The sequence below is a fragment of the Cynocephalus volans genome, chromosome 6, assembly GCF_027409185.1.
Source record: "Cynocephalus volans isolate mCynVol1 chromosome 6, mCynVol1.pri, whole genome shotgun sequence".
NCBI classification, from domain to species: domain Eukaryota; kingdom Metazoa; phylum Chordata; class Mammalia; order Dermoptera; family Cynocephalidae; genus Cynocephalus; species Cynocephalus volans.
In genome coordinates, this window is record NC_084465.1 from 147,668,514 (window position 1) to 147,690,563 (window position 22,050).

Sequence of the window (22,050 nt, forward strand, 5' to 3'; positions counted from 1 at the left end):
CTGGTGACTTGTAGGATCGTCTAATGGTTCCAGGACTTAACATTTCACATGATGTACTTTGGTATGAATCTTGGTGGGCTCCCTCAGTCTGGCCACTCAATTTCTTCAGTTCTGAGAATTTTCTTGAATCACTTCATTGATGATTTCCTCACCTCGTTTTCTCTAATATCCTTCTGAAATTCCTATTAAATATCACTGTTGGACCATCTGGACTGGTCCTCTAATTTTATTATTTTCACTATCTATTTTTTACTTTTCATGTTTTTTGACTACTCTCTGAGAGATTTCCCCAAATTTAACTTTGAACTGTTCTATTGAGTTTGTTGTTGTTTTTTCTGCAATCGTATTTTGAAATTCTAAGATCTCTTTTTTGATTTCTGAGTATCTGAATGATCCTTTTCCAAAAAACCTCATTCTTATATCACAGATGCAAACATTTCTCTTAAGTCTCTGAGAATACTAATTATATATGTTATATAATGATAGGTTTTAATAAAAAGAATATTAATTCTATATAACATAAATTTTTATATTTTTAAAAGTTTTTATTATATAGATATGTTTTCCTCTCACTGAATGGTCGCTATTTTCTTCAAGTTGATTTGTTTCCATTTGTTTGTTTCACTCTTCTCAGCTGTCTGGTAATCCTTGTTCTGCACAATTTAAGAGTTGAGGAATACAAGGGTAATTGCAAGTTCTGAGTTCATGACTGGGACTTGTTGATTTTCACACTATAGTGTGATGTAGGAGGACCATTTGTTGGAGGATATCTAATGTCACTATCTGTTAAGATGTTTCCTCTTTGGCTGTTAAAATTCTCTGGAGAATCTTTTAGTCTCCTGGCTAGAGAAGAAGGGGCTGGTCACCAGTGCTTTGGGAGATGAGTGGCAGAAAATGGCTAGGGTATCTGTGCAGTAGGCATTCAGCATACAAACTGTGCCTGTACCTGTCTCTGTGACTGGCATCCCTCAGTCACATGACCTTCTGTTTTATCCTCTCTAGAGAAGTGAGGAAGGAGTGGTGGCCCAAGGGTATGGAGCAAATGATGGAATTTAGAGATCGATTGTCTCTCAAACAGCATTCCTCAGCTCTCCTTATTCTGTCATCCTCTTTACCCCTAATTCTGATTTTGTAATTTTTGGAATATCTGGATTTCCTATATTTCCCTTCCAATTTTGCTTTCAAACTGGAAATCCTTTTTGGAGATAATATCTTTCTTTTATTTTCTTGTCATATGCTGGCAATAGAAGCAAACTCGTGCTACCAATATTTTGTTTTTCTTAAGTAAAGCCACAAGTTCACTTGGTCCATTTTTCTTGTTGCAGGCAACAACTTGTTGCAGGCAACATGTTACATATTTTAGGATTTTTGCTAGATTAGCACCACATTTCTGGTCCCAGTATCTGTATCCATCAGCTTAAGCTAAATTATGTTGCAATAATAAATGGCCTTCAAAATCCTAGAGCCTGACAACAACATCAAATGTTTATTTCTTGCCCATATATATACATACTGGCAGGGGTCAGCTTTCACTCTTGATTTTTTGTTCTGTGATACAGGCTGAAGGGGCAGCCTCTATCTTAGTCTTGTGGCAGAGGGAACAAAGCAATGGCAGAATCATGCAATGGCTCTTAAAACATCTGCTCAGACATGGTATGAATTCCATCAGACAAAGAAAGCCACATGGTGAACCTTGACCTCAAGGAGCAAGATATATACTCCTCCTACCACGCAGGCCCCTGGGGAGAGGCCTCCTAAAGATGAGCCTAGCAGAGAGGAACAGCAAATATTGGGAATAAATAATACAATTGATCACAGTTGCTTTTTAATTTTTTAAATTTTCTTTAAACTGGCTAATCCAAAACAGTGATTTTTCTGTATTGTGGCACAATTATCTAAGGTAAGAAGCTGTCTTCTAACATTTCTGTCCCTATCATCAGTGTCTCTTCAGTGAGCATGTGGCTTGGATCCCCCAAAGATGGCTGGTACTTCAATGAGCCCCTTTACCACTGCACATTGTGAATGTTAGCATTCCATCCCAGGGTACGAAGGAGATCCCCACTGCTGCTTATCCCACCGAGGCACTAGCACCAACTCTCAGAACCCTGCTCCTCCCCTGTACTTCTTTTATGTAGAACCCACTCCTGCTACTGAGCGAGTTCCTGGACATGCTTTGGATGCGGTTTTAGTTCCATCCAAGTCTGGGTGTATGCTGGTTTCTATTCTTAGGTTCCCAAGAGATCCCTGTTTCTCTTATTGCTTACGTATATGTCCTCAAAAGGAACCCCCATAGAAGTAACTTGTGAGAGATTACATTCTAGCAAGCAGAAAAATCGCACACATCTCTTGTCTCCATATATTCTGTATCTGAACACAAGGCAGGTACTGGGTTCCCCCTATTCACTAGCTGCTGACTGGGCATAAATTAATTTAGTTTATATTTTTAGGAACAATAATTAGCTCATGATTCATGCTGAAGAAAATGTTCCTATCTCTTATGCTCCATAAGGGTTTATTTTAGTTTCCTCATTGTTTATGTTGAAAGTTCCAAGTTCCATTGGCTTTGCAAAATCTGCAAAAAATCCACTGTCTAAACAAACAGCACCTTTCACTGGGTCTGTAGGATGCAGACTATTTATTTTTATGTAAAAGTGACCAACATTAAATTATGCATTTGTTCCAGATGTTGCACCCAAAAAAGCTCAAGTAGCCAGTGGGTAACAGTGTCATCTTGGCTCCTGAAGTGGGAAGGCTGAAGCCTCCTTGTGCTTAGAGAACAACGGTTCTTATGCCAAAGACTGGGACATTGGAGGCCGTGATGTTCTGTGGTTGAATAAGTGCTGCCTCTCTCTGAACATCTGCTTCATCCAGACTCTCAAATTGGCAATGCAGCCCATCAGAGAGACCTTCTATGTATTAGTCCATTTCTGTTGCTTATGACAAAATGCATAGAACTGGGTAACTTGTAAGAAAACAAAATTTGTTACTTACAGTTTCTGAAGCTGGGAAGTCCAAAGTCCAGGGAACACAGTTGGTAAAGGTCTTAGTGGTGGTGACAGTGATGGCAGGGTATCACATCGCAAAAATGGCAGAGCAGAGAGAGACACTAACCTCCTTATTCACTCTCCTTTTAAAGCCCTGCAAAGCAAATACATGACTTATTAATCCATTCACTATGGCATGGCCCTACAATCTAACCACCTCTCAAAGTCCCCACCTTTCAATTACCATAACAGGATATCCCACCCTCAACAGTTACAGTGGGGAGTAAATTTAGGAAGACATTCAACTCGAGGTATTCTAGTATGTGGTTCTGTATTGCACTGCTGTGCTTGCAGATGTGCTAGGGAAGGTCATAGAATTAGAATTAGCAGAAAAGCAGTTCTTCACCTTGACTCAAGCAAGGAAAGGAGGACCCTGTGGCAGTCATGCAGGTTGTTCCCACCTGGGCCCATTCTCCTTCTGGGCACACTTGAGATTGCACTGCCCATCACCTTGAGCTCAGGTGGTGAATAAAACTTTGGCCAACAAAATGTGAGTGAAAGTCTTCAAGTGCTGCTGTGCAATTTGCCACAACCCCTTCTCCTGACACATCAATGGCAGACACACATGTCACAGTGGTCCCTGAAGTCTGGGTCTTTGAGTGAGTGTAAGCTCAGTTGGTCTGTATTGGACATATGGTGTGAGCAAGAACTTAGATTTGTTGTGTTAAGAGACTCTGTGGTTATTTATAACAGTGGATTAACTCAGGCAATCTTGGCCAGTGAAATAAACTGGTGACTAAAGACCCAAGCTTTATTTAACTCTGACACAAACCTCAGAAGCCATAAGAGAGAAAATTAATAAATTTGACGACACTTTTTAAAAATCAAATTTTTTTAAACGGTAAAAAATCACTATACCCAAAGCAAAAGGGAAATAATAAGCTGAGGGAAAATATCTGTGAGTCATGGACAAAGGGCTTATCCCTCTAATGAACACCTACAAAATTGAGAAGGCAAAGTCCAAAGAAAGGCCCACAGAAAAATGGGAAAATGATAAATTGGCAGAAAAGGAAATTAAAATGTATTTTAAATATGAAATGTATGCCTAATATCATGAGATAAATGCAAAGGAAAACTGCACCGATAACATCTTTTTAGCTATCAAATAGGAAAAGTCCTAAAGCCTTAACCTTGCCTTGGTGGGGGCATGAGGGAAGCTGGCTTCCCCCACGTTGCTGCTGGGCTTGGAAATGGATATGGCTTAACTGGACTGAAACTGTATATGTCAAAATTAGAAATGCACTATGTTCTGAGCTGTTAATTTACTCCCAGAAATTTACCTTACAGAATTCACCTTTCCATGCAAAATGCTGCATTGTTTGTAATGCCAAGGCTTGGAGACAGCCACTAAAATGGAAATTCCATGAAGGTGAGGATTTTTTCTTTGCTTGTGTGTTTGTTTTGTTTCCTTTTATATCCTCAATGTGTAGGACAGTGTTAGGTTCCCAATAAAAATCTGTTGAATGAGTTAATGAATTTTGTGAAGTGAAGATAGCAAAGTGCAAAATAGTGTGTTTCATGCTACTGTTCACATACAAGTCAACAAAATCCAAACTCTTAGAAATTCTGTAGGACAAATACATTGATTTCTTCAACAAATAAATTGCAAGAGATAAAAAAGAAGAGAAGTAGAGAAAGAACTATAGATTAAAAGAGACTTGAAAGACCTATCAACTACTGCAATCCATGGACCTTATTCAAATCCTAATTCAAATAAGCTGTAAAAAAAAAAAATGACATTTATGAGGCAATGGGAAATTTGTATCCTGACTGGATATGTGATGTTGGTCTGTACTGAACAAATTCTTGTTAATTTTAAGGGGTGATTATTACATTTTGGTTATGTTGTTAAAGTCTTTATCTTTTCAATATACACACAGAAATATTTATAGATGAAATACTATGATGTCTGGGAGGGGTCAGTGGGATGTTCATGAAACAAGATTGTTCTTGAATTGATACTACTGGAAGCAGGTGATGGGAACATGGGGCTCCCTTAGAGGATTCTGTCTACTTTTGTATATGCTCAGCATTTTCCACAGAAAAAAAGTTTACAAAAGAATACACACAGACACATGCACACGTACACACCTCTGTTGACTTGTATGTGCATAAAATATCTCTAGAAAGATCTTCAAGAAACTTATTATATTGTTTGCCTCTGGGGAGGGAAACTGGGTAGCTCTGGGTAGGAGGGAGTTTTTGTAGCAAATCTATATATGGTTTTTGAATTTTGAACACTGTGAATGTGCTATCTACTTTAAAAATTGTTTAAAAAAATCTTTAGTCCAGGTTTTGCTGTCAGACAACCTGAGATGGTACCCAAACTCCACTATGATTAGCTGTGTAACCTCAGGCAAATTATCTCATGTCTTTAAGCCTAAATTCCCCTTCTATAAAATGGGGATAACAGATGAGGAATGTAAAACACTTAGGGAAATGCCCGAGACATGGTCAACTCAATAAATTTTAGTTCTTTTCCTTTTTACCATCCTTGAGTAAGGGACAGGGGGAAACCGAGAGAGGAAATGAGAGAGAGGTGATCACTGGTTTGGGCTGAAAACTTAAAAAGAGAGAGTGCGTATTTGGTTTTGGTGTTCAGATGGTCTTGCCTTGGTTAATATCAGCTGCGTGAGAGTAGACAGACCGATTTATCTTAGAGAAGACGACTTTGGTTGGTACCCTGTTTGATTTTCATATGCCTTTATTTTAAAATTGTGGTTTGGAGACTGCCTCAGGAATTGGAAGCAGCTGGGGCACTCTGAGCCTCTGAGTGATTCTGCCACGGCGTGTCTTATCTCAAGGCCACTGCATTGTGTTCATCTCTGAAATGCGTGAGTGGGGTCAGGTGACCGTCCAGGACCCTGTGGCTCTAACACTCTGGGATCCAGTATACTGCTCCTCATTCCTTCCCAGAAATTTTCAGATGTCTGTTGCCAGCATTCTCTGGAAGGATCTTTGAGTTCATTCATTTATTCAATCATTTGTTCAACACATATGTGCCAGCATAATTCTAGACACTGAAAATTCAGCGGTGAGCAAAACATACTCGTGCATGTGGTCTGCTCTTGTGGAGCTTGTTCTGGTGGTGGAAGATAAATAACAAACAAGTGAACTAATCACCAATCAACAATTATCTAAATAATTTCAGATGACACATGTATCATCAGGAAATAAAAGTAAAGTGACATAAAGAACTCTAGGGTGGTCAACCAATTTCTCTTTCTAGGGGGGAATATTGAGCTCAGGTCTCAAAGATGAGGCATGAGTCGTGCAAAGGTCTGGGAGAAGTATCTAGAAAAATGCAACTCAAATGCAAAATAAATGTCTTTTCTGCTGTACCTCCCTAGCATATCTATTTTCACGGGAACTTGCTGCAAACTGTCCGGTTCACTCCCCCAGCCTACAGAAAAGCTCCATTACAGGCTGTTCATTACTTAAAAAAATAATTCATCCTAAAGTTCTTTTGTGAATTTCTCTAGTAATTTGATTTTACAAAAATATAAACACTACATTTTGATGATAGATCAATTTGATAAATAAATGCCTTATTTTATTCCAAAGACTGTCATAATATCAAATACTAAGAATTGTGAAAGACTGTAGGGACGGTATTTAATTCTCAAGAAGAGAAAGAAAGAATTTAGCATTTTCTTTTTCTTTCATCTTATCTTGCCTTATCTTTTTTTTTTTTTTTTTTTTTAATGCCCACACCCGCAGAATCTTCGCAGAGGAAAGAATGACCAGTCTCTGTTCCTTGATACCTTATCTATTCTAGGTCACTTTGTTCCACTCCAGGCAACTGCTTCTACAGGCAGAAACATGCACGGGGTAGAGCTGGGCTGCAGTAACCATGTGCAAAAGTTCTGGGTAAACTCATTCCCTCTTCAGCCACATGAGTGCTGCTTTTGTCAACTACGGAATAAATGTACACGTACTTTCAGGTGATAGTTAAGCAAAGACCTTGCGGATAAAGATCAGTTGAATTCAACCACTGGCACTTAGCAGTACCAAGTTGACCCCCTGGTCACACAGAGCATTGATCCTCCACGTCAGGAATCAGACTTAGTTGTGATCATGTGGTGACATGTGCAAACCATACCCATCAGTTGACAAAGGGTGTCTTCAGGGATGACTGATTCGTTAAGCCAAGTGGAGACAGTGTCTAGGGCCCACAATACTTTCAGGAACTCACGAAAATGTTTTACTTTCTTTCAAAATCAGAAGAGAAGATGTTTCAATATGTAATATTTATATGTTCGTCTATATACCAACATAGTCATAAAATATTATTTTAATTTCATTTTTAATAGAGGGAGGGCCCATGAAGGCAAAAGAGCCTGCCCAGGGCCCTGAGTATTGTTTGGGTTAGTGACTAATAACACAAAAATGAAGTTACACATTTATTATCTCTGATCAGAGGAGGGTAGGTTGGAGGCAAAAGATTTTACTGAGGTTAAACAACAACCACACCAACAACAAATCAATCACACTGGGAGAAACAATTTGCTGTCTAATGAGGTCTTGCTTCTGACTGCTTCACTCCTCTGGATTTTCTCCATTAATTTTTTTCTCTCCCTTGTTTGGCATCACGGGTGTCACTTTGGTCATCCTCCTTGTTGTGTAGCCATGGGGAATCAGGGAGAAAAATGGACGTGAAGCAACTAGCCCATGACTGGAAACATGGTAAGTGCTTAAGAAATAGTCTTCCTCTTTCCCCGTCCCTCTCATTTTGTCTCTCTTTGCTTCCTCCCTTCTTTCCTTTCTCTTTTTTCCTCCTTGCCTCCCTTCTTCCTACCCACTTTCTCCTTCCCTCCCTCCGACTTTCCTACCTTCCTCACTATGCTTTTCCTGGTCGCATCCCAATGGAGCCTGAAGTGAGACCAAAAGAGGAAATTCAAGCCTGGGAATCATATGGTACATACAAAAGCACGTTCTTGTGATGTGGCTGCCTTCCCAAAGGACGCATTTCCTATCCTGTTACATGCAAGACTCTGTGTGTGTGCACGCACGCATGCGTGCATGTGTGTGTCAGAAGCCACCTGCTCCAGTTTCTCAGAAAGTGTTGCTATAAATTTTGCTTGATAAGTCTCCACACTGCTTCCCTTAGAAATATCCTAAAAAGATATTTCTGTGGCTTGACAGCAAGTTGAGAAACATGACAGCCGAGGACACTGAATTAATGTAAGTCATAAAAGTTTTACCACTGTGAGATTTGCTCTTGAGATCGTAAAACTGTAGTCGATGAAAAATAGTGACTGACTACAAGCATGGGGTAAATAAATGATCCTTTGCATTTCACTCCAATCTCGGCTGCAGAGTGGGCATAATAATGCCTTTGTTGCAAAACTTTGAGTTGGTAAATAAACATGATTCAGACTTTTTAAAACATGGGGTGGGGCAAAAGTTGGTTACATGGCAACAGAAGATCCTAAGTTATTGAGCCACCAGATTTATGAAAGTTCTGAAAGGCAGCAGTGAAAAGCTGGACACATGTTTAAACATGGACCCTGCCACTTGCCATGGTATTGATCTTTTAGTGGGCATGGCCAGGCCTTGACCTCTTCTAAACTAGTGATATTTCTGGAATTTAGCTATGTGTACACTGAAAGGGCACAAAGATCTCAAGGAAGAGGTTTTGGTCTGTAAATCATTTTATCTAATATGGGACATAAGGTATGTATGGTAAAAAATAAACATATTCTATAATAATGTTATTTTTAAAATCTTTTATTTATTATAAATTTTATGGAAGGCAATTAAAAATTACATTGGTTTCTAATTACATATATGTCATTATTTGGTATTCATCTAAAATATCTGCTTACTTGAAAATGGAAAAAAAAAAACCCACAAAAATATAGGGAGAGGGTGGAATAGGTAAAGCACAGGAAATTTTTTAGGATGGTGAAACTATTCTGTAAGGCTGGATATATTACACTATGCATTTGTCAAACACATAGAAGTCTACAGCACAAAGCACTAACCTTAATATATGCAAATTTAAAAAAATCATTTAGGAGGTTAGAGGATCTCAGGATGGAATGCAGAGTGTGACAAAATAATCTAACTGTATTACAGATGTGTGACATACCCTCATTGGAGGGGCGGGGAGAAAAGATGCTGACCGAGTCACTTGGGAAATGAATAGAGACTGTAAAGCCAAAAGCAAAAGAAACTGCTCATAAGCATTGTACTGTAGTTGGTAAAGCTATCTTCCATGGGGATAGGGTTTAACAATTCTAAATCCACTAGACAGGTATACCAGAATTGAACAACAAAATAAATGTATGGCAGGTGGTGGGAGCCAGGCTTCTCATTGTTGGATTTTAGGCATCAGTGTGAACTCATGTTTAGCTTAATTTCGATACAGGTGGTGACAGGCACTGGTTAGTGCACATGCACGTATTTCTTTGCTCTGTCTGCTGGAAGGAACAACAAACACATGCAGCACTCAGATATTGGTTTCTAATACCATCCTCCGATAGAAGGCACCCAGGTCTCTTTCTAGGTCTGGAACAGGGAATATGCAAGATGAGCTTAAAGCATTTTATAGTGCCAGAAAGCAAGGATGAGCTTAAAAATCAAAACAAACCAAATAAACAACCCCCCCAAACAAACAAACAAATGAATGAACAGAACACATGCACAGAGCAATGGGGGCACATTAAAGAGACACTGGAACTAATTGAAAGAGTTCCCAATGGCCAAAGCTGAGTAATTTGAACAAGAAAATAACTAACATGGTGTTATTTGTATATATTTATACAGAGTATAGCATAAATATCCACGAGTCCATAATGATATACATTAATGATCAAATAAATAAATAAATGAAGAAAAATAGACAAATCTTCCATGCTGAAAAATTCCTAACAATTTATGTAGAGACTCCCTTGTTGAGGAGATGGAGCATAACTCCACATCCCTTACGGGTGAGCTGTACATAGTGACTTCCTTCCAAAGACTACAGTAGGGAAAGGGGGCCAGGAGAATAACTTTATGGTGGAGAAACCCAATAAACACCACCTTAACCAAGTTGTCAAGGTCAACACGATCATGTTCATAGTGTGTGCTCTTGACATGATGTGATGAGAATGGCATTTTACTGTTGTGGATTTCCTCCTCAAAACTGATAATCTCCATCTAACCATGAGAAAAACATCACACAAACCCAAGTTAAAAGGCATTCTTTAAAATACTGGACGTGTATTCCTCAAAACTGTCAAGGTCACCAAAACAAGGAAAGTCTAGGAAACTGTCCCAATGAAGAGGAGACGGCTGAATGTCATGTGGTATCCTGGATGAGATCCTGGAACAGAAATAGGACGTTAGGTAAAAATTAAAGGCAGATGAATAAAATGTGGACTTTAGCTAATAATGACGCATCACTACCAGTTCATTAGTAGTGATCACCATTAACAGGAAGGTAAACCGGGTGTGGGCTTATGGGACTCTGTACCGTCTTTGCAACTTTTCAAAAAATCTAAAATGATCTTAAAATAAAATGTTCATTCCCAAAAAAGAAAGTAAGAATACAGTTTGTCAGATTTGTCTCTAAAAAACAGAAGTTCACCTGCTGTGCTTTCCTTTAGTGCGACACACAGGTTCCCCGGCCCTGAGAGGACTGGCCAGCTTGGCCACTCTTTTCTTTCTGGGGTTTCTCCCTCAGCCTGGGGATCTTCAGTAGCTCCTGTTCAACTGTAAATGACCTTTGTTCATGAATTTCGGAGATTTTCACATCTCACAGTATCTTTTGACTGAATCATTTGTGGTGCCCCGCCCCCACCCCCTCCTTATCTCATGGTCAAAGTCACCATGACCTCACTGACCAGTCTTTCGCAGCCCAGCAGGCAGAGCACACGACCACCATGCACCATGGCAGATTGTTCCTCTCTTAGTACAACGGCCTGATTTATTAAATGGATAACCAGGGAACACATCCGGTAAGGGCCTTTTTCTTGGTGATGATTCTCTATAGGGATGCGGGATGTCACATGGCCTGAGCCAGAGAGCTAACCTTCTCACTTGCTCTCCTTATAAAGCCATCAGAACCATGCCCGTGATAACTCATTACATCGTGAATGGATTAACCCATTTATCAGGGCATGGTCCTCACAATCCAATCACCAATCAAAGACCCCACCTTTCAAGTACCATAATTGGGGTTTCCATCCTCTTAACGTTATTACAATAGGGGTCAAGTTTCCAATACATGAACTTTTGGGGGACACGTTTAACCTAGAGCAATCATAAAACTTACCCTTTTAGGGCAATTTTATGTTTGGATGCTTCTGGTGTTTGCACCTCACTATGGCTGCAAAGGACTTCATCTCACATCTAAGACATAAGGCTGCTGAAACCCACATTGCCAAGTTATAGACATAAATGGCAATGCCTGCAAAAGGCACAGCACAGCTCTCAGCACATAGCAGACACTCAGTAAATATTATCTTCACTATCTTGCCACTCTCCTGAGGTCAGAGGAGGTATATGGCTTAATGCAATTGTTCCCAGATTGTGTCCTGTGTATCACTAGTAGACTGTGGGTCCCTAGTAACGGGTGTGCTGTAATCACGCATGTTTGGGAAATCCTGTGCACTCTACCTTCTCTTGGAGATTTAAAGTATTAATTAGCCTGTTAGAGAGCATAGTAAAGAAAGGCTTTATTTTGTTTAAATAAATTTCCCCCCACCCACTGGACTCTTATATGGTGGGTGAAGCATCCACCACTAAACCAGCTAGAAACCTTTGATCTAGTCATTAGGGCAGAAGGCCAGACAGAGTATGGAGGAGGAGTTGAAAGTCTGAAGACTAAATATCTAAAAAGCAGATGAAAATGTGGGCTGCCAGAGGGTCATAAAGCATTTGGGAGACTGGGCTGGGACACAGACCTTCGTGTGGTTGCCAACAATGCCAGCTGCAGCTGGCCGAGGCACTTTTCCTCTAGGAGGATGGGAGAAAGGGGGAAACCACTGAATGGTTCTCCAGGTGTGCTTGGTGAAGGAGCCTGCCACTCCTCCAACTCTTCTGCTGTGGGGGAAAGTGGAAACGGGTCCTGAAGCCCTCCCTGTTTAAGGCCGCTGCAGGCACAGTGGCTTGGAGTGCATGCTGGTGACCCAGAATCTCTCCAGGAGGCTCTAGCTGTGGGCTGTTCACTCAGGGAGGCCTGGAATGGCTTCCCTTTCCCTCTTGAGACTTTCCAATTCTTCTGGGATGTGATTGACTGTCCTTCTAAGATCAATGTGTTTATCGAGATAAGATAATCCTTGAATTATCTGCTTGAGAGGAGATAACTCTAGCGTGTATGTCTGCCCAGATCCCAAAAGCCTCCAAGAGGAAAAGCAGGCCCTTTCAAAGCAGACTGAAACGTGAATGCGGCTGGCACTTGGCCTGGAGGAAAGTCAAGCCCTGCCGTACTTTACAGGCAGAGTCATAAAGAGTTATAATCCCTCTCTTTGGTGGATTGAAAGCCTCAGGAACAGACGCAACTCAGTGAAACACAGAACTGGATGTTCAAAGATGTCCAGGGAAATTCTCCTTATACAAAATTCTCCTTATATCATCAGCCCAGACTTCTAGATCTCAAGTTCTTCCTTTGTATAAATTTGAATGTAGAAAACCCACGGACATTACATTACAGTTACTTCCATAGCCTGAGCCACAGTGACAGAGCTTTTTCCATCTGGTTCTAGGCCAGTTGCTTCACCAAATGACCCTCTATGACAAATACTTTGTCTGGTCTTTGTCCTCGTGACCATGATCTGCTGTTACAAAAAAGATCTTATTGAGGATATTTAACTTTGTAGGCAGGAAACAGGGAGTGGTTCTTGAAGCTGTGTGGCCTTTTCTAAACCTCAGTCTCTCATCTATAAAGTTGATTTTGGATTTCTGGCCTCTTAACTGTGGGAGAATAGATTTCTGTTGTTTTAGACCACCAAGTTTGTGGTAATTGGTTATAGCAGCCCCAGGAAATTAATATAACCCTGAAGTGGTGAAGATCTGGGTTTGTTCAAAGATCTGAAGGAAGACCCTGGGGGGTGGGCTGCGATGAGGGAGGAAAGTCAGGGGCCAGGCCACCCAAGGTCTTAGGGACCCTGGGAAGAAGTTTGGGTTATTCTAAGAACAATGGGAAGACACTGTAAAGTTTAAAGCAGGGACTACAGTGATGTACTTGGTAAAGAAGACCACTCATGTATGCAGACAGCAGGGAAGCAGGGACACCATGCAGAGGCACGTGTGAGGGACAACAGTGCCCTGGAGGAGGGTGCTGTGAGGACTAAGGCAGCAGATGCCATCAAGATAGACTTGGTAGATAGGAAGTGCTGATGGATTGGATAAAAGGGTAGAAGAAAGGGTGAAAACAAGGATGACGCCTAGATGTCTGGTCTGAGCCAGAGGAGCGGGTGGTGATGAAGCCCAGAGCGAGAACAGATTGGGGACAGGGGATGAGAATCAAGGGTTCAGTCTTGAACATGTTCACCTCGGATGGCTGTAGATTATCCACAGAGAAATGTTAGGTGGGTATTGGAATATACAAAACTGTAGCTTGGGAAAGACATTTAAGGCTAGACATGTAATTAAGGAATCCTTATCGAGATTACAAAAAGCTTGAAACCCCAAGGAGAGACAGAGAAGAGGCTCAGAGGCAAACCTTGAGAAATACCAACATTTAGACAGGGGGAAGAGAAGGATGATTCAGTAAAGGAGGCCAAGAAGGTCAGCATGGGGAAGGGAAGGCTTGGAAAGCGTGCTGTCCCTGAGGCCAAGAGAGGGGAGTGTTTAAAAATTGTGCTCAACTCTACAAAGGCTGCTGGAAGGTGATATAGAATGAAGCTGCAGACTGTCTCTTTGATTCGGCAGCATGGAAATCTCCAGGGGTCTTGCCCAAAGTGGGATCAGGTGAACGGGAGGGTGGATGTCAGATCACAGTGGGTGGAAGAGTGGGTGACTCTCAATCAATTCCAGATGGAATAAAAGTAAAAGTAAAAATATAAAAAAAAAATTGTAGGAAAATATAGGATAATATATTTAATCATCTTGGGAGGTCTTTTTCCTTTTAGGAAGGCCTTCTGAAAAAAACCAAAGTCAAAACACATAAAAGTTAATAAATTTGACTACCCGTCAACAATGAAAAGCTTCTGTATAACAAGAAAATCATAAACAAGTTATAGAAAAAGTATGAGCTATAGTTTTTGATATGCAAACACCATATGTTTGCAAGATATACAGGATATACAATAAAAAAGGATTAGTATTCAGGATTTATAAAATAATTTCTATGCATCAATTTTAAAAAGATAAATAACCCAATAGAAAAATAGACAAAAGATATAAAAAGGCATTTCACAGAAGAGGAAAACCAAGTGGCCAGTAAATGTAAGAAAATATGTTCATCTTTATTAGTGATAGGAGACATGTTCATATTAAGTGCTGGTAAGGGGGTGGGGGACTACACATTCTCCTAGGTGATTCATCATGGTAGGAGTATAAATTGGTACAGACAGGGAGAGAATTCGGCAATATTTGTTAAGTAAGAAAATCCTCCCTGTATAATGTGCCCGTCAGAAATGCATGTGTGTAGAAGACGGTTCATTACTGCATTTGTAGTAGAGAAATACAGTCAAGCTGTTAGCCTCAGTTCCTTTCTGGAGCTCTGAGTCCTCTTCCAAGTTTGTACAGAGTTCTGTCCTTCAAGATTATGAGACCGAGGTTCCCATTTTCTCACTGGCTGTGAGCTGAGGCTGCTCCGAGCCCCTGGAAGCTGCCCATGGTCCCCTGACACATGGTCCCCTCACAGCACAGCAACTCCTTTCTTCAAGGCCAGAAGGAGAATCCCTTGCTCCAGTCTGCTAATGCTAAGATGGTCATTTGTCACGTAACATCTTCAGGGAAGTGACCATCCCACCAAGCAAAAGAGGATATCAAGGAAATTATTAATACAGTCTTGGAAGTTATCTGGCCTAGTGTGAAGTAGATAAGCCTTCAGTGACTTGTGCTTATGAATTTAGTTTATTTCATTGGAGATTAGAAAATACTTAATTATGAGGTATCAGTACACTGTGTCCTTTGTCTTAACTTCTATAAAAGATTGATTTACAGATCAAAAACTTTACTTTTTGATCAGATCAAAAGAGTAACCAAAATGAACTAAACTAAGCTATGAAAATAAAACAATCCTTTAACACCAAGCTTCCTGCTAGCTCCCTACCCTGCTGCTGCTTGTCCTGAACATTTCCATAGCTTCCTCTCTCCTGGAGAGCACTGGGAGATAACATTAAAAGCAAGTCCTGTGCAGGCATTTGCAACCAGGGTTTTGTTTTTCTTCTTTTCCATTGTGGATAAGCTCATTGATGATGTAGGACTTGATTAGGACTGAATGGGACCAGCAGTAGGGAGATATATATACACATATGTATATCTATGTACATATAGGACCCAGGATTTCCTGCAGAGCTTGTCATTTTTGGAACAGTCACAGTGGAAAATAAAAGAATCCCTTGCCCCATTGTTCGCTATGGTTACAGTAACACAAAGCTGTGTTCTTTGGACAGGTTTTGCTTCCCCAGGAGTCCATAAGAGATTTCTTCTTTGTCATTAAGCCACCATCATGAGCAAATTGTTTTGTCAATTGGCCAGGACCTCCAAACACTCAAGGATCACGTTAGCAGGAAACTCCAGCTGCGTTTGTGAGGTGAGGCGGCTGAGCCTTAAAGAAAGTTTCATTTTTGTTTCAAGTTGTCATTATCTTTTATTGGGTTCAACAACATTAGATGAAAATACATCCACGGTTGTTTCTACATCTGGAATTAAGCTGTCCCCTGCTGTGGAGCATCAGGGTGCCTCTGGGGAAGGGCCATGGAAAACAATGAGGAAGTCCTTCTGAGAGCCAGAGGAAGATATTGTACCAAGATGCTCAAAGAATAATAGATCCTGTGTCATCCTACATGAGCCCCAGGAATACTCAGACTCTACCGCTGTCCCAGGTCTCCTCACTTCATCCAGCTCTAGTTCACCTATTGTTCGTTTCTTTAGATCTGGGCCGGTCTATGCCCTGCCCAGCCTCTGCTCTGCAGGATGTACAGATGAGGTCTGTAACCAAGACTTGCTGATGCATTGTACTGCGTTGTACTCAGATGACTAGTGCTGCCTGTGGCTGGATTTGCTTAACTCTCCAGACTCCCCATGTGTCCTTGGCAAATGCCAATATCGAGTCCTTGATGTTGGTTCAACCACCCATACACTGTCTTGCTGATCTTTGCTTGTCACACTCTTCCTAACCCTAAACTTTCCCTTTTTGATCCCAGACCCTGGGCCTCTCCCAGTTCCAGTGCCCACTGATACCCAAAGCTCACCTGCCCACTGACGTCATCTTTTCTAATCCAGGCACCTTCATCTCATCCTCAAATCCACCCCACCTTCCCACAGGGTGGAGCTCAAGTTCAGGGAAGGCGTCAGGTGAAGGATAGGGTTAGACTCCAAAATAGGACAAGCAATAGATGGAGATGGGAGATGGCAACATACAAATCGCTCCAATGTTTAGTGAGGTGATTAAGTCTATGAAATATGTATGGATGTCAAAATATACTCAGCAAAATGACCAAGTCATATGGCACCATATAAATATCATGTACCCCACTGCTCAGTCCTGTGTGACAATAACTGTTATATGGCAACATTAATAACTTCACTCATTTTGTACTGCCTCTAAGTTTAAAGAGCAACTTCCAATTTTGTATTTAATTGATTCTAAAATTTTATTTTGTTTTTTACATTTTAATGCTTCTGAATTTTATTTATATCTTACATCCAGGGTTTTACAAGCACTGTCAGCCAGGCATCCAAAGTCACCTATTTGCCATTGCCTAAGCTTTAAAAAAGCCAACATCAAAGTCTGTAGGATGGGTGACAGCAGCCTGGAAAAGCCCGATGACAATCACAGAGGGCTTCTACAACCTCTAGGGGCTAAATTGGTTTGGTGGGGGAGGATGAGAGTAAAGTGGTGAATCAGATGGGTTTAGCAATTCCTAAAGTGCACATCAAAAGAAGGCAAAGTCTAATAATTGCAGAGCCAGCTTAGGAGCTCAGCACCAATGACTTCTAGCTTTCTGATGGACTCTTTTAGGAAATACTGTGTCACTAAACTTCAGGGAGAAGAGGACAGCCTATGTAGGAAGATACAGCCATCGGCAACTCTGAGTCAAAAAGTGATTTGGAAGAGTCAGAGTACACATGTGAAGATGTTTGTAATTTATTTCTCGTCTGTTTTCCTTTTGATATGCACATAAAAGTGATATATTACAAAACCTATGTCTAAATAGGACTAAAACAGCTCTTTCAATAGGCATAAGATAAAATTTCTACATAAGAAAACATTGTCTCATAGTTTGGCAGTGTTTTTTCTTTCTTAGAAATGGTGCTTCTTATAGACAATGGCTCTCAGATCATGAAATGTGTGTCATTTGGTCATTGATCAGTAGAAGACACTTTGTCCTCTAGTGGTCTACTGGTTCCCTTTTTGATGCACCATGGATTCTTAGTTGGGAGGGATTCTATAGGATGCATCAGTTTCTTCTTGCTCTGGTGGACTGATTCAGCTGTTGCCACAGAACATTCTTTACTTCTCTGTCATGGAACACTCACTGTAGCCACCTTCATCAAGATCTAGGTGGATAAATGCTTGCAAAATCACTGTGCCTTATAAGAAGCCAAGCTCGGAGATGGGGTGGTGAAAAATCCACCAAAGTACAACTCGTCTGTCAATGTTGACATGACAACAGGAACAGGAGGTACACCAGGCAGTTCATTGCTCATCCAGCAGCCTTGAGAAATGTAGGAAAAGTGTGTGGTGTAGGAGAAAGGGTTGCAATCAAAGCTCATGGAAATCAACCTCAATGAGACCATGCTACCTTTTATGAGTTTTAACTGTGTTCTAATGCCACAGTGCGCGTGTCAGGATTTGACCCTAAGCACAATATTCAACACCTATATCCCTTTGGGGGAAAGACTGATATATTACTGTTATGGGGCCATGGTATATCCATTTTCCTTCCCAACAGCCACCCAATTTCATTACTGGGAATTTCATCCTCCTTTTGAGCATTGTCTTGGCCAGAAAACATCCTGGTTCCTGCCTCCATCTGCCTCTCCCCACTGAGGAGGTCAAAGGGCCAAATATTTCCTCCACCTGCCTCTTGCTGTAGCCAGTTTGGGTGGACCAATGACTTAAGCTTGGCCAATCAGATGCCTGCTCTTGGGGAATTTGGATTCTGTGCATGTGACCTGGAGAAGAAAGGGAGTTTCAGAGACTAGATTTGTCCCACTAGTGGAAGTTGTTGTCACAGGGATGTCTTGATCACACTGCACCTGCAGCGAGGCCATTGCTTTGTTTCAGTCATTATGACCCTTCCCTCCAGATCTTTTATAGTTCTCACTATCCCAAACCTATTCTTTCAGCTTCCCACCAATTCTAACAGTGCCAGGTAATAACCTCTTAAATTCCTTATTGCTTCAAAAAGCCAGAACCAGTTTTTGTTACTCGCTACCAAGAACCCTGGTGATTCAATAGCATAGCACATGGACTAAGCTGTTTGCTTGGTCTTCTAGGGCTGCCATAACAAATTACCACAGGCTGCATGGCTTAAACAACAGAAATATATTACCTCACAGTTCTGGAGACAGGAAAGTCCAAGATCAAGGTCTGGCAGGATTCAGTTCCTAGAGAGGGCTTTCTTTCTGACTTGTAGATGGCAGCCATCTGACTACGTGTTCATACGAACTCTTCGTTGCATTTGCGGGGAGAGACAGCCAGCCCTCTGGAATCTCTTCTTATAAGGACACTAATCCTGTTGGATTAGGGCCCCAATCTTATAACCTCATTTAACCTTAATTACTTCTTTATAGATCCTATATCCAAATATGGTCACATTGGGGGTGAGGGCTTCAATATACAGATTTTGGAGATACACAGTCAGTCTGTAACAGTGGTGCCACGAGGAGAGGCAAGGCTGCCGAATTTTTCCCAGACTGTCCTCTTTTGTGCCATTAGAGGAAAGAGATGAAGGAATAACATATTTCTCTGCAGATCTTTAAGAATACGATGATGTTACATCTGCCATAGGGTGATCCTGCCAAAAGTCAGTGACATAATAGATGTGACCTTTCACGAATTCCTCTTCCCCAAGATCTGGTGACTTGTGTGTGCTGCAGAAGTTCAGTGCAGGCTTAGAACACAGAAATCCCTCTGCCCTCGGCCTCCAGCCTTTTCTCCTTGAGATGCCAAAAAGGAGAAAGCTAGATTGATTTAATATTTTAAAGTACATTTAACATTCATCTCTGTGTTTTCCTGATGAGGTTTTTATACATTTTAAAGAAACTGACTAATTTTGCTGAAATTGTTTAAATTATTAAACGTTATCAAAGTATTAAATTTTAAAAAAATCATCACAATTCTACAATTTTGGAAATATTTGTTTATTGACCAACAGATTGGTTGTATTATTTTAGTGGATCTAGAAAATAATTTAATTTCAAAACCATTTTCAAAATAATATTCTTTCTAAGAAAATAAAAAAAGATTTTTTTTAAAATTAAACTTCCTTTCGAGTCTTTATACGTATCTTAGCCTTGCCAGACCAAGGGTCCCCTTGCTCCCCCAAAATCATACATATCAATATTTTTTTCTTGGCAGCAATTTTGGTGACAGGCAAACGTGCCACCTGGAAGAAGGGGGTGGGGTGCATATGTGTGCATTTGTTCACATTCAAAAATGGTGCTTCTGTTGATAAGAATATCCTGGACAATTCATTGCATATTTAATGGAAACAGACAAAACCAAAGTGTCAGTCTGTGGCACATCTTAGATGAGAGGTTAGTAAATGCCAGTCTCTGAAGGTGAGTCTCTTTTGGTGCCCATGGTGGAAGACTCTGAGTTGACCACATTTGCAGGTGGTTTTGGGAGATCTTGGCAGTTCCGCCTTCACTGTTCTCTGTAAGGCTGCAAGGTGATGGTGGGAGGCAATTGCTACCGTTTCCTGAGCCCCGATCCACTTGGCTCTCTAAGTAGCTGCTGTATTTCCCATGGTAATTATACTCCTGAGTCCCCAACAAGAGAATCCAAAATATGAGTTATTCTTCCAGTAGAGGTAACACATTGCACTGGCTGGGCATATTTTTCATGCAGCTGGCCAGGCTTAGCAGTTCTAGTTAGGACTCTGAATCCACCTCAGAAGCACTCAGCAGGTATGACAATGTTGTGTCGGTCATGGAAGTCCAACATGTGGGCTTTAGTTTCCTCTCCTTTTCCATGGTGTTACAAGAAATGAGCGTGACAGGATCTGTGTAGTAGCTCTTGCTCTAAAACCGGGCAGGAGAAAGCAGGTGAAGGGGCAAAGCTCGCTTGCCTGGTCATGGATATTTTCATTAGTTACGCATGAGCTAAAGAGTGATGAAAGGTGTGTACTTCCCAAAAGAGACAAAACCATAAAAGGACAGGAGCTGAATGGTGAGGGTCATAGATAAAGAGCAAGGGCAAGGGAGCCGTCTCTGGGTAGCACTCCTGAGCCCCACATTGAGGGATTTGTATTTGCTCACATTTGGGAAGGGTTGACAGCAAGATAAAGGTGAGGTCCTGTCACAGTGTGAAGTAGGAGAGATGGCTGGGAGTTGACCAGCCCACTGGGAAAGAGATAAGTTACCCTGGAATGGCAGCAGGAAGGTGTCAGAGACAAACATAGCCTCCTTCACCTTTTATCTAGAGTAGTGGTCCTCAAACTGGAGCCACATCAGCGTTGGGGAACTTGTTAAAACACAGATGGCTGAGCCCCACCCACTGAGTTTCTGATTCAGCAGGTCTGGGGCGGGTGGGGGAGGGTACCTGGGATGTGCATTTTACAGTTCCCAGGTGAGGCTGAGGCTGCAGGCCCAGGGACCACACTTGGAGAACTATTAATCCAGAATGCTACTTTGGTTAAAGCTGAGTGTGAAGCAGAATCTGGAGCCCCATGATACCTTCTGGTTGCTAACACCCAGGGCTCTCTTACAGCCTGATCTGCAAACCTATTTAAAAGTCCGTACTTGGGCCCAACTTTTATAGGCACTGGCTAAAATCTCAGGGGGTGAATCTTGGAAGAAAGAACATCAAGTATCTGTCTTGACTATCTAAACTTATTTCCTGCCTCAGACAGTATTTCTGCACATAAGAGATATTGGTAGAAACTTTCTCTTGGAGACTAAAGGGTAACACATCAGGAGAAAGCCCAGGCTCAGTTGTCCTTGGCATTAAGTATAAATTAGGAAATGTGGCCCCCAGAACAGATGTTACAGAGCAGTTCCCATACTTCATAGCAAGCTTGATACTGTCACAGTGCTGGCAATATTCACCGTTTGAGTCTCAAATTCCTGCCCTTTGACATGCTCCTCCAGACTGCCCTGGCAGCTTGTAGATGGCCAGTGTCGGGACGTGGGTTTCATTCTGGTTTCATTAGTTTAGGTGGATTCTTCTTGTTATGAACTTCTCAGTGAGGCAGGGAAGAATTTTTGGGCCTGGTAAGTTAGTGAATTTTCAATGATTCTGTTCTAAGGAACTCTGTGTCCTCTTAAAAATGATTGAGTACCCCAAAGAGCTGTCATTTATATGTGGGTTATACCTATCAACATTTTTCCATATCATGGATTACAACAGAAATTTTTAAAATATGGGGCAGGCCAGTTAGGTCAGTTGATTATAGCGTGGTGTTGATAACACCAAGGTCAGGTTCAATCCCTGTACCAGCCAGCCACCAAACAAACAAACAAACAAATAAATAAATAATAAAAATAGACTAAAAGTAAATAAAATATGTATTAACTCCTTTAAAAATAACTCTGATAACAATACATGTTACCTTTTAACATATTTTTGAATTAAAAAACTGTATTTTCAAAAGAAAAAATCAGAACAGTGACATTTTTTTACTTGTTTGCAAACCTCTGTAATGCCTGCCTTAACAGAAGAAAACTGAGTTTT

General features: G+C 41.0%; 1 long non-coding RNA gene across 1 annotated transcript in view; it reads left to right on the plus strand.

Moving 5' to 3' along the window:
• Positions 1 to 7,700, plus strand: part of LOC134379635 (uncharacterized) — a 54,622-nt gene extending 46,922 nt beyond the window's left edge. Inside the window, exons 2-3 of the long non-coding RNA XR_010023814.1 lie at positions 4,332 to 4,413; positions 7,672 to 7,700. This is a non-coding gene — a long non-coding RNA (uncharacterized LOC134379635). The remainder of the gene's footprint in view (positions 1 to 4,331; positions 4,414 to 7,671) is intronic.
• Positions 7,701 to 22,050: the final 14,350 nt, after the last annotated feature.